This window comes from Rhinopithecus roxellana, unplaced genomic scaffold, assembly GCF_007565055.1.
Source record: "Rhinopithecus roxellana isolate Shanxi Qingling unplaced genomic scaffold, ASM756505v1 contig4305, whole genome shotgun sequence".
Classification (NCBI taxonomy): Eukaryota; Metazoa; Chordata; class Mammalia; order Primates; family Cercopithecidae; genus Rhinopithecus; species Rhinopithecus roxellana.
The window spans coordinates 20,650-30,193 of NW_022143170.1; the positions used below are offsets into that span (position 1 = coordinate 20,650).

A 9,544-nucleotide genomic window follows, 5' to 3' on the forward strand; every position below is an offset into this window, starting at 1 on the left:
GCCCCCAGCTGGGACCAAGCACAGGGTCCTCTGCCCACAACTTGCTTTTTGACAGCGCCATCCTGTTGCCTGGCCTCTGGCAAGGACCTAGCTAGCGGGGCTGTGGGCCAGGCCCTGGAGCTGTCCCGCACTGTCCCACAAGAGGCCCAGCAGGCTGGCAGCAGACCTACTCTGCTCACTGCACAGAGGGCCCCTTAACTGCTGGGGAGGAAACCCCGCCATCCTCGCCCCCGCCATCCTCGCCCCCACCATCCTCGCCCCCGCCATCCTCACCCCCGCCATCCTCGCCCCCGCCATCCTCACCCCCACCCTGACTTGTGGCTTTGAGGAGAAGCCAGGATTAACCCAGCCTTTTGAGGCCCGGCTTTGTCAGCCGTGGGGATTGGAAGGGTGCCCCAGGGTCAGTGGGTGTCCTCTGCTCACAGGACACCCACTCTGGTCGTAGCTTCCTGGGATAGCCTTGGGGGCTGGAATTGGCAGCAGCTGGAGGTGGCCGGGGACAGTGGAAGGAGGGAGTAAGCTGTGGACATGGTGGTAGGGTCCCTCTTCAGTTTTAAGATAATAGTTGGCTAGAATCTAGGTTTTGCCGGGGACAGTGGAGGGAGGGAGTAAGCTGTGGACATGGTGGTAGGGGTCCCTCTTCAGTTTTAAGGTAATAGTTGGCTAGAATCTAGGTTTTGCCGGGGACAGTGGAGGGAGGGAGTAAGCTGTGGACATGGTGGTAGGGTCCCTCTTCAGTTTTAAGGTAATAGTTGGCTAGAATCTAGGTTTTGCCGGGGACAGTGGAGGGAGGAGTAAGCTGTGGACATGGTGGTAGGGGTCCCTCTTCAGTTTAAGGTAATAGTTGGCTAGAATCTAGGTTTTGCTAAACTTGTAGCTCTTCAGTGAAATGCCTGGGGGAAGGAGAACTTTGGCCTCTAAATCTCTGACCCCCTGCAGAGAGTGGGGTCTTCCCAGTGCCAGGTGCAAGGAGTTGGGTTGCCTCGCTCCAGTGGCATGGCTGGGGGAGGGGTGGGTTTTCAACCCTTGGGGTGGTCCTGGGCTTTAGGGAACTCCCCTGTGCGGTTTCCCCATGGGGTCTGACTTCTGCTTCACTGAAGCCTGGAGTGCTGTTCACTTCTCCACAAGAGTGTTTCTGCCCTAAAATGCGCTGCACCGCTCACAGCCTCTGCAGCCCATCACAGCCCCCAGCTGTGGACACCAGCCTCGGCCGCCACCTCGTCTCTGCACCTCACGCTGTCTGCCTGGAGTGCAGAGAAGATGCTTTTCTTTTCCAGCCAGGACACCCTGGAATTGTCTGACCCCCTCTTCCTGGGCTCCTTGGAAAAGGGACAGAAGGTCTGGAGGTGGCTCAGGGGCTTCTCGACCCAGAGGCAGGGGCTGGGCTTCCAGGGTCCATCCAGATACCTTGAGTGTAGCTTCTACTTTTGGAATCTCAGAAAATCCCAGAAGTGACCACTGGCCTGGGGTAGCAGAAACCCACCAGACCGGGAAGCAAAACTTTAACTCACTGCCCAGCTGAGCCTCTCACCTTGCCCAGAGTCCCACGCGGCCCAAGGTCCAGGTCACCCAGGACCGCATCTTGGCGTCAGCACTAGGTCCAGGAGAAGCCGGGGACAGTCCTCCCCTGCGGGCCTCTCTTTCCCTGTCAACGGGAGCTAGTGGTACTGAGGCCAGGCCTGGGAGGGGCGAAGGAAGAGGGGGCAGGGAGGCACCAGGAGAGGCGGGTCCCCAAGCCTAGCTGCCTGGCTTCTCGCCCGTGAGGCTGGCCAGCCTCAGAGCAGTCCAGTGATAGAGTGTTCCCGAGGGATTTTCCTTTGTCACTAAAACCAAGCAGTGAAAGCAGACAGGGATGGACTCTCCACCCCTAGTCCCAGTTTGATTCACTGGCAGACAGCAGTGGAAGGCTCACAGAGGCCGAGGCACAGCCTGGGCTGCCCCCACACCCTGCTTGGTCCAAAACTTTCTCCCCTAGGGACAGGCAGGTCCCTCTGAGAGGCCAGCACCTCACTATCACTGGTTCCCCTGGGGGCCCTGGCGGTCATAGGGACCTGCCTGTGGTCCCTCGGGTAGCAGAGGGTTGGGCAGGGGGCAGGGGCTGCTCATGGGGACCTGTCCAGGGACATGCAAGGGCCGGGGGAGCCACCACATGGGCTGCAAGGGCAAGGTTAGGGGTCTGGCTGCTGGGGCCAGGCCCAGCTCTGCCCTCTGCTGACAGGTGACCTTGGTGTGCCCTCTGGGAGCCTCAGTTTCCTCATCTGTAAAGTGGGGAGCATGGGAGGCTCTGCACACAGGGGCAATGTTGCTGCCAATGCTACTAATCAGACATGCTGGGTCCACAGGGCTGTGGACTGGAGTCCTAGAAAATAGATGATGATTCTTCCTAAACGTACATTGGATCATGCCTCTCCCACAACAGTCTCACGCCTATGGAAGGGAATCCTGTCCCCTGAGGGGTTCTCTCTCCTGTCTCCTCCAAGAAGCAGGCAGTGTGGGGTGGGGCAGCAGGACCCAGGGTCTCAGAGCTGGGGCCTCCGCAGCCTCACTCGGGGACTCCAAGGCTAAGTTCTGTGCCCTCCAGGGCCCAGGAGTGAGTTCCTCTGACTGCTCCAGAAAGTGGAGAGAGAAGAGCCGACCTGCCCCGGAGGCACCGACCGCAGCCGGAGCAGGCCTGCTGGAAGCTCCGTCCCTGCCGCAGATCCCTGCGCCGCACGATGTGAACAATTGCTGCAATCTCACCCTAAATACTCTTGTTTCCCCTAATAATCCATGTTTCATCTCCACAATAAACATTGTTAGAACTCTTCCCTCAGCTTTACGCACATATAATTGCTTCTGGTGCCAGTAAAAGGTATTAATTCCACTCATGCATTCCATAAACTTTTAGGATAACGCAATTGATACCACGATCGTGTTGGGACACCTCCGCTATTATTCTCCTGCTTGCAAGCCTCCGAGGCGCTGGGAAGGTTGCTCCAGACCCATTAGTGTTGACTCAGCCTCATTCTCCCCAAGAATCCCGAGCAAAGCCCTTTGTGCTTCCCTGACCATCCTTCCATATGTCCCTCCTGGAGGGGCTTTCCTAGACGTGGAGTCACCTCTCCCTTAAGACGAACATGTGCATTCGCGCACACACACACACGCGCACACACACACGCTGAGTCTGAGAGCAGCTGGAGGGCACTTAGGGGGCTGTGTCCAGCCCCCTGTGTCCATCTGTCTGTCTGGAGGGATACTGGGGCAGCCGGCCATCGCACCTGTGTGTGTCCTCATCCTCCTGCCATGGCAGCCTGCCTCGTGGGCTGTGGGTGGTGTCACTCAGCCTGCCCTGAGGTGCCCATAGATGCTGTGCTGGGCCAGGGCTTCCAACCCCACAATGCTTTCTTGCCTGACCTCAGAACCCTGTCCCCAAACTTCCCAAACACCAAGGACAGCCACCTTCCCCAATGAGGCTGAGCTGGGGGCAGAACGGCTGAGCCGGGGTGTCACAGCATCCGATGCCCATCGTCTTGGGCTGTTCCAACAGCTAGAGGAAACTCCTGTTCATTCTCCTCCCCGAGGGCCTCCTGGAACCAGCTGTCTGAGCCACTGCCAACCTGCAGGGCTCCCAGGGACAGGAGTGGCCAGCAGGGCTCAGAGGCCGGGCCATGCCCTGCAGAGAGCTCTGCCCATGCTCTGACCCCACACTGTCCCACAGGGGGTGTCGAACTGGGAGAAGGGTACTGGTGTCACCATCAGCCCTGCACTCACAAAGAGCACACGTGTGTGGAGCGCTCCCCAGGCACCCTGCCCTGCCCTAAGAAGTCCCAAGAGCCAGCTCCTTTGTCCCTACCATGGCTGGCAGGCCACACTCTCTCTGCAGGTGAGGATGCCAGGGCAGAGGGGCGAAGGAGCAGGTGCTCCCAGGCAGACCTGGGATCAGGACCCCAGCAGGTGCCAGCTCCACCCCTCTCACCATGCAGGGTCCCTCTCACCAAACGCCAGCCTTGCCCTGTCACTGGTCACTGGTTACACTCTCGTGGCTAAACACAAATCCTTCCTCTGGCTCTCGGTTACCCATGACCCGCCTCCTCCTCCTCCTGGCTTTCCATGGGTGGGAGCTCTAGAACCCTGGGCAGCGACGGGGGGAGGCCTGTGCAGGTACATGCACGGCTGTGGTTTCCATGTGCCTGCGTGTGCATAATGGACTTGTGTATCCATGCGTGTGCATGCATGTGGGAGGGTGCCATGTCTGTGTGTGTATACACACATATGCACAGGCCTGTGAACCGCAGCCTCCAGACCCCTCAGTGCCCAAGGAGATCTGAAGTCTGAGGGAAGCTGCTTAGGACAGATGGACACCCCCGGGCCTGGGGAGACCCATCGTGGGCCTCAGCAAAGCAGAGGTCAAAGACCCCAGTAGCAGCTGTGGTCACCTGGGGACTGGCGAGGGTGTTTTTCCTGACTGGGGAGAAAGGAGGGCGGCAGCCAATGTGGAACTGTACTCGAGAAAAATAAGAATTATCCATCAGTTACCAGTCGGCTGGTGTGCCGGGAGCCCAGGGAGCCACGGTGCAGAGGCCGGACGCAAGTCAGGCAGCAGGTCCGGGCAGTGCCCGCACGGTGGGACCCCAGAGCTGGGAGCAAGTGGGCTGCCTGGAGGCCCTGTCCCACACTGTGAGCCAACCACCTGCCTGCCCCTCCCTGGGCAAGGGAAGAAGCCCTGGTGGAGGGGGTTCTGCTCCCAGAGAGCTGAGGTGCCAAAAATCTCATTATCAATGTTTGTTCCACCTCCACCCCCTGGATCCACAGGGCTTCGGAGGAGGAGTCCTGGGTGCAGGCGACAGCATCTCCTTCCCCAGCTCGCGCCCCAACCCCCAGCCCCAGCATCCACAAAGCCCAGCAGGGAGGGAGCGAGGAAGATTGGAGGCATCGCTGCTCCTCTCCTGGGCACCAGGCACAGCCTTCCCCTCCCCCGGGTGCAGCTGACCAGCCCGTCCTGCAGAACAAGGCAATTGAGACAAAACCATGAAGTCCCTTGAACCTGATGCCACACACCTGGCAGGAGGTGGGGGTGGCAGACACCCCAGGTGGGGGAAGTCAGCCAGCAGAGGGCTTTGCTCCTGTCCTTCCAGGAAGATCAGCTCAGACCACATGCAGTGCATCCCAAGCACAGTGGAGACCCCAGCAGCATCCCCAGACCATGGGAGGAAGGGAGGCAGAGCTCCCAGAGCTGCCTGCCAGGACTTCAAGGGGACACTCTCTGGAAACCACCAGCATCATAAACCCCAGGGCAGGAGGTCAGTGTCCTTAGAGGGGAGAGAGTGGACTTAGGCAACAAGCCTGAGCGTGGGAGAGAAGCAGTGGAAAGGCTCCCGCTGCTGGAGTGTGCAGGTGAGGATGCCTTGGGGCGTTCTGACCTGGCTTCAGGTGGCCTCACCGGATCTTCAAGTGGGGTAGAGGGATAGTCCGGGTCTCCCTTGCCCCACAGGCAGGTGCAGCTGCCACAGAACCACTCATTTGGGAGGCCCAGGCCAGCATGCCCACCACCACCACAATTAAGACAACACATGGGCCTCCTGCTGCAAGCTAAGCGCTGTGGTGACCACGGCCCAGCACGGTCTTCCCATCCTTATCTCCACCGTGTAGTAAGGAGCGTGGAGGGTAATTTCCAAATGGAGAAAACGGGGGCGTTAGGGCTGGGGTCGGCATTCCTGCCAGATGGGGATGGGAGGCCCTGGAGGAGGTGCCGGGTCCTCTGCCCCTCGCCACAGCCCACGGACCCCCTTCCCATCAAGCCCAGGGAGTCTGGCTGAGCCTTCTCTTAGCCCGGAGCCAGCCGTTGGGGGAGCCCATGGCTGGAATGAGAATCAGAAACAACCGCAGGTTGGGCGGCGGGGCCTGGAACCCAGGACCCCAGACCAGCCCGTCAGGACTGTCCGGCTTCCTGCAGAGCCTGACAGGCTACCTGAGGCTCCGCCCTGCCCCTCAGCCCTCCAGGAGCGTGGTAAAACCGCAGCTATGGCCGGCAGCATAGTGGGACCCGGTTCTTAAAGTGGAAAAACCCGAGGGGCCCTTTCTCAGCACCCCCACAGTGGGTGGGAATGCAGCCGACCTGTGTGGACTTCAGGGAGCCAGCATTGAGCTTATGCCCAGGGGAGGCGGGGCCTCGTGGGGGAGGGGCGCTGCCCAGTGGGCCAGACCAACCATGTGTCCCATAGAGCCCCTCCTGCAGCCACGGCCCAGGTGTCCGGGCAGGGCTCACTTGCCCCCTCCTCGGTGCAGAAGGGGAAACCCGGAGAGCTCTTGGGGCTGCTCTTCCCGCCCAACCCCTGCGTGCCCTCCACTCCTGGCTGGGTCATGCAGCCTTCACCTTGCCCCTCCTGACAGACCCCCGCCCCGGAAGCCATCTGGGCAGGCAGCTCAGTGGGGTAGGAATACAGATGCAGAGGTGGTTGCCCCCACTTACTATGAGCAGAACTCTGGGCGAACCACTTCCCTCCCCAAGCCTCAGCCTCCTTGGCTGTAAAAGGGAGCAGTGATGGAGTCAGCCCTGTGCGTTGTTGGTGGGTGCAGGAGTTAGCTCAACTCAAAGCCCTGAGCACGGTGCCCCGCCGAGGAGAGTGCCGTGTGCACAGGTGATGTTATCAGAGTGAGCAAGATCCCCACCGCGGGCCAGGCTGTCCCCAGGGGCACCGCAGTGAGGACCTGAGTCCTCGGCATGGTGGTTCCACCCCATCTCCTCGGCGCATGCCAATTCCTGGAAATGCCACCCCAGAGACAGTGCTGGCAAAGCCCGAATCCACCCACCCGCAGATGCGTCTCGCTGCCTGGAGGAGGCAGGTTCTGCAGACCCTGGGCTGTGGGGCCTGTCTTGGACAGACAACTCTTTGGCAGCAGAGCCCCTGCCTCTGCCCAGGAGAGGATTTCAAACCAAAGTCCCTACCTGAGCATGGGGAAGCCGCGGGCCAGTCTTGGCGGAGACCTCATCAGCCGGCCAAGTCCGTCCCCTCTTGGCCCTTTGGAGGCTGACTTTCTCTGGCCACTCACGTCCAGAGGGGTGGGCACACCCCAGACTGCCCGGCCCTGAGACCCGCCTCCTGCCGAAGCTCCTCCGGCCCGGGCCAGGTGGGAACCCGAGCAGACAGTGGGGCGAGCTCGGACCTCTTGAGATGCGGGGAAGGTGGCACCTTCCTTTCCAGCCCGCAGCCCACAGCCCGCAGGGAGCAGGGGGACTCACCGTCCAGGTGGCTGACTTGGCCGTGCTGGACTGCTGGAAAGTGACCTCGAAGTGGTGGGTCCGGGATAGTCGTGTGTTGGAGGGAATGACAGGCGCGGGCGACATGGTGTCGAAGGTGGAGCTGGGCTGCGCGTAGGGTGAGTGGGTGGGCACGCTGGCGGTGTGCTCTGGGGTGTACGGGCTGGCCGAGGCCGCGCGGCTGCTCATCTGGTCCATGGTGCTGCTCAGCAAATTGAACTGGGCCTGGCGCGGGAAAGGGAGGAGGAAGGGGGAACCACACACAGTCAGTCGTCCTGTCCCGTCTAGGAGGTGTCCTGTTACAGGAGCCTTAAAGGGCAGCGGCTCCAGTCATCCCAAATATTCCCGGGTCTCTCCCCCATCCCAACAGGCCACTACTTGCGTTGGGATAAACTGACATATTCACCTCGCCCTCCCCTCCATCAGCCTCCCGGTGCCAGGGTTTCTGGGGATCCACCCAGCCGTTGATGAGGCGAAGAATAGACTCTCTGCACACCTGGAGGGGAGGCGTTGGGTGGGGAGGCTCCCAGGCCCTGATGCCCACACGGGCTTCGCTGCACGCTCTGGCAGCATCGGGTCTGGACCTCACAGCTCAAAGTGGGGAGATCCAGCCCCAGGGAGCCAGGCAGTGGGTGAGGTTGGGCCAGGCACAAGTGGGCCCTGAGTGCAGGGTGCACACACCTGGGCTTGGGTGCGTGGGTGCCTCTGAGGTGCTGGAGACCAGATTCGGGCCCTCACTAGGTCTGGCCCCTCTAGGTGGTGGGATAGGGTGGGGGCTGCTGTTCAATGGCTGAGCCCAGTTTTTCCAGGTGGGTGGCCTCATCTCCCGGTGAACGGCCTTACCCCCGCTGGAAAGGCCGCTCCACGCTCAGGGGCCGGCGAAGGCCCCACCCTGCTGCCCTGGCCCGGGGTTCTCTCGCTGGCCCCTACCCGCAGCTCCCCCGCCAGGACCACACACCAAGGAACAGGAACCCCTGTGAGTGCGTCCCCTGCGCCACCCTCTGTGGGCCCCGGGGACCCCAGCACGGATCAGCCTCTGCCAGGAGCTTAAGGGAGGCCCCAGCTGAGGGAGGGGGTGCTGGCCCGGCCTCGGTGTCTCAGATCCAGGGCAGGGCAGACCTCACTTGGTGGGCCGCCGAGGAAGACCCTCCTTCCAAATCCAGAGGCGGGTACTGGAGGAAGACTGCAGACGCATAAACAGCTTTCCCGTGACCCCCGAGGTTCAACGCAAACAAACTCCTTTACCCCTCTCCCCGGGCCTACGGTGGGCCCCGTGACTGTCCCCATTTTACAGATGAGGAACCTGAGCTATGTGGCTGGAGACACGATTGGCCCAGGGATCCAGCGCCCCAGCTGATGGCACAAGGTCACCAGTAGCCAGCAAGGTGGCAGGCTGAGACCCCCAGACCGTGAACTAGGATTGCAGAGCAGGAAGGGGCAGAGCCAGGCGTAGGCGGGGGGGGGGGGTTCTTCTGCCCTGTGGCCCCTCTTTAGAGAAGCTGTGGCGTGCTGTGAGCCGCACTCCCCCGTCCCACCAGCCTGCCCCCTCCAAGCCAAAAAATAAAGGTGCATCCCCCGCACACGAGGGTTTAGGGGCCTGGCCGGGACTCCCAGGCTCAGCCCCTTCCTGCACCTCAGCCTTCTCCATCAGAGGCGGTTAGGTTTAGTGACCCAGAGGCCCTCGGCTCTGCAGGTCCTAGGACACACATCCGCTGAGGTCCCTGATGAGGGCCACAGCCCCCGGCCCCTCCAGCATCCGATGGAGAAGGATACCGGGCAAGTCCAGAGTTTGCGTCCTCTCTGAGTCCTCTACTGAGTCCTCCACTGAGTGCTGTCCAACGTGGAGGCAGCTCAGCCTGGGATGCTGGAGGGGCAGGAGACAGGGGACTGGTGCTCACCAGAGCCATCACCACTGTTCCCAGGGCCACCAAAGCCCAGGCAGGCACTTTCCCTGGGTGCTCCAGCCCAGGACAGCTAACAGCCCCCAGTAGGCCTGAGCCGCCAGGTCCGACCCGTGTCCTAGCTCCAATGCAAGGGTCTTGGCACGAGGCCTCGGCTGAAGCCATCATCTGGCACCATTAAGCTGGCTGTGAGCTGTCAACCTGGGGAGCCCACCCACCAATGGAACGAACGGGGACCCCTGCAGCACGGGCCCTGCCCACCTCTCCAGCACCAGTGCAGCCTCCTTCCTGGTCTGTCGCACTCCCCACAGCCTTCCTAACTTCCTGCACCACAGGTCCTTCCCGGGAGCCCAGGGTCCACCGAATGGCAAATGGATAAAGAAACAGTGTGTCGCGCGCGGTGGCT

The 9,544-nt window shown here is 61.5% G+C and overlaps 1 pseudogene across 1 annotated transcript in view; it reads right to left on the reverse strand.

Moving 5' to 3' along the window:
• LOC115891993 overlaps positions 1 to 7,456 on the reverse strand; it is a 28,017-nt pseudogene extending 20,561 nt beyond the window's left edge. Inside the window, exon 1 of the transcript XR_004056037.1 lies at positions 7,220 to 7,456. The product of XR_004056037.1 is annotated as a tumor protein p73-like (transcript). The remainder of the gene's footprint in view (positions 1 to 7,219) is intronic.
• Between the last annotated feature and the right edge of the window lie 2,088 nt (positions 7,457 to 9,544).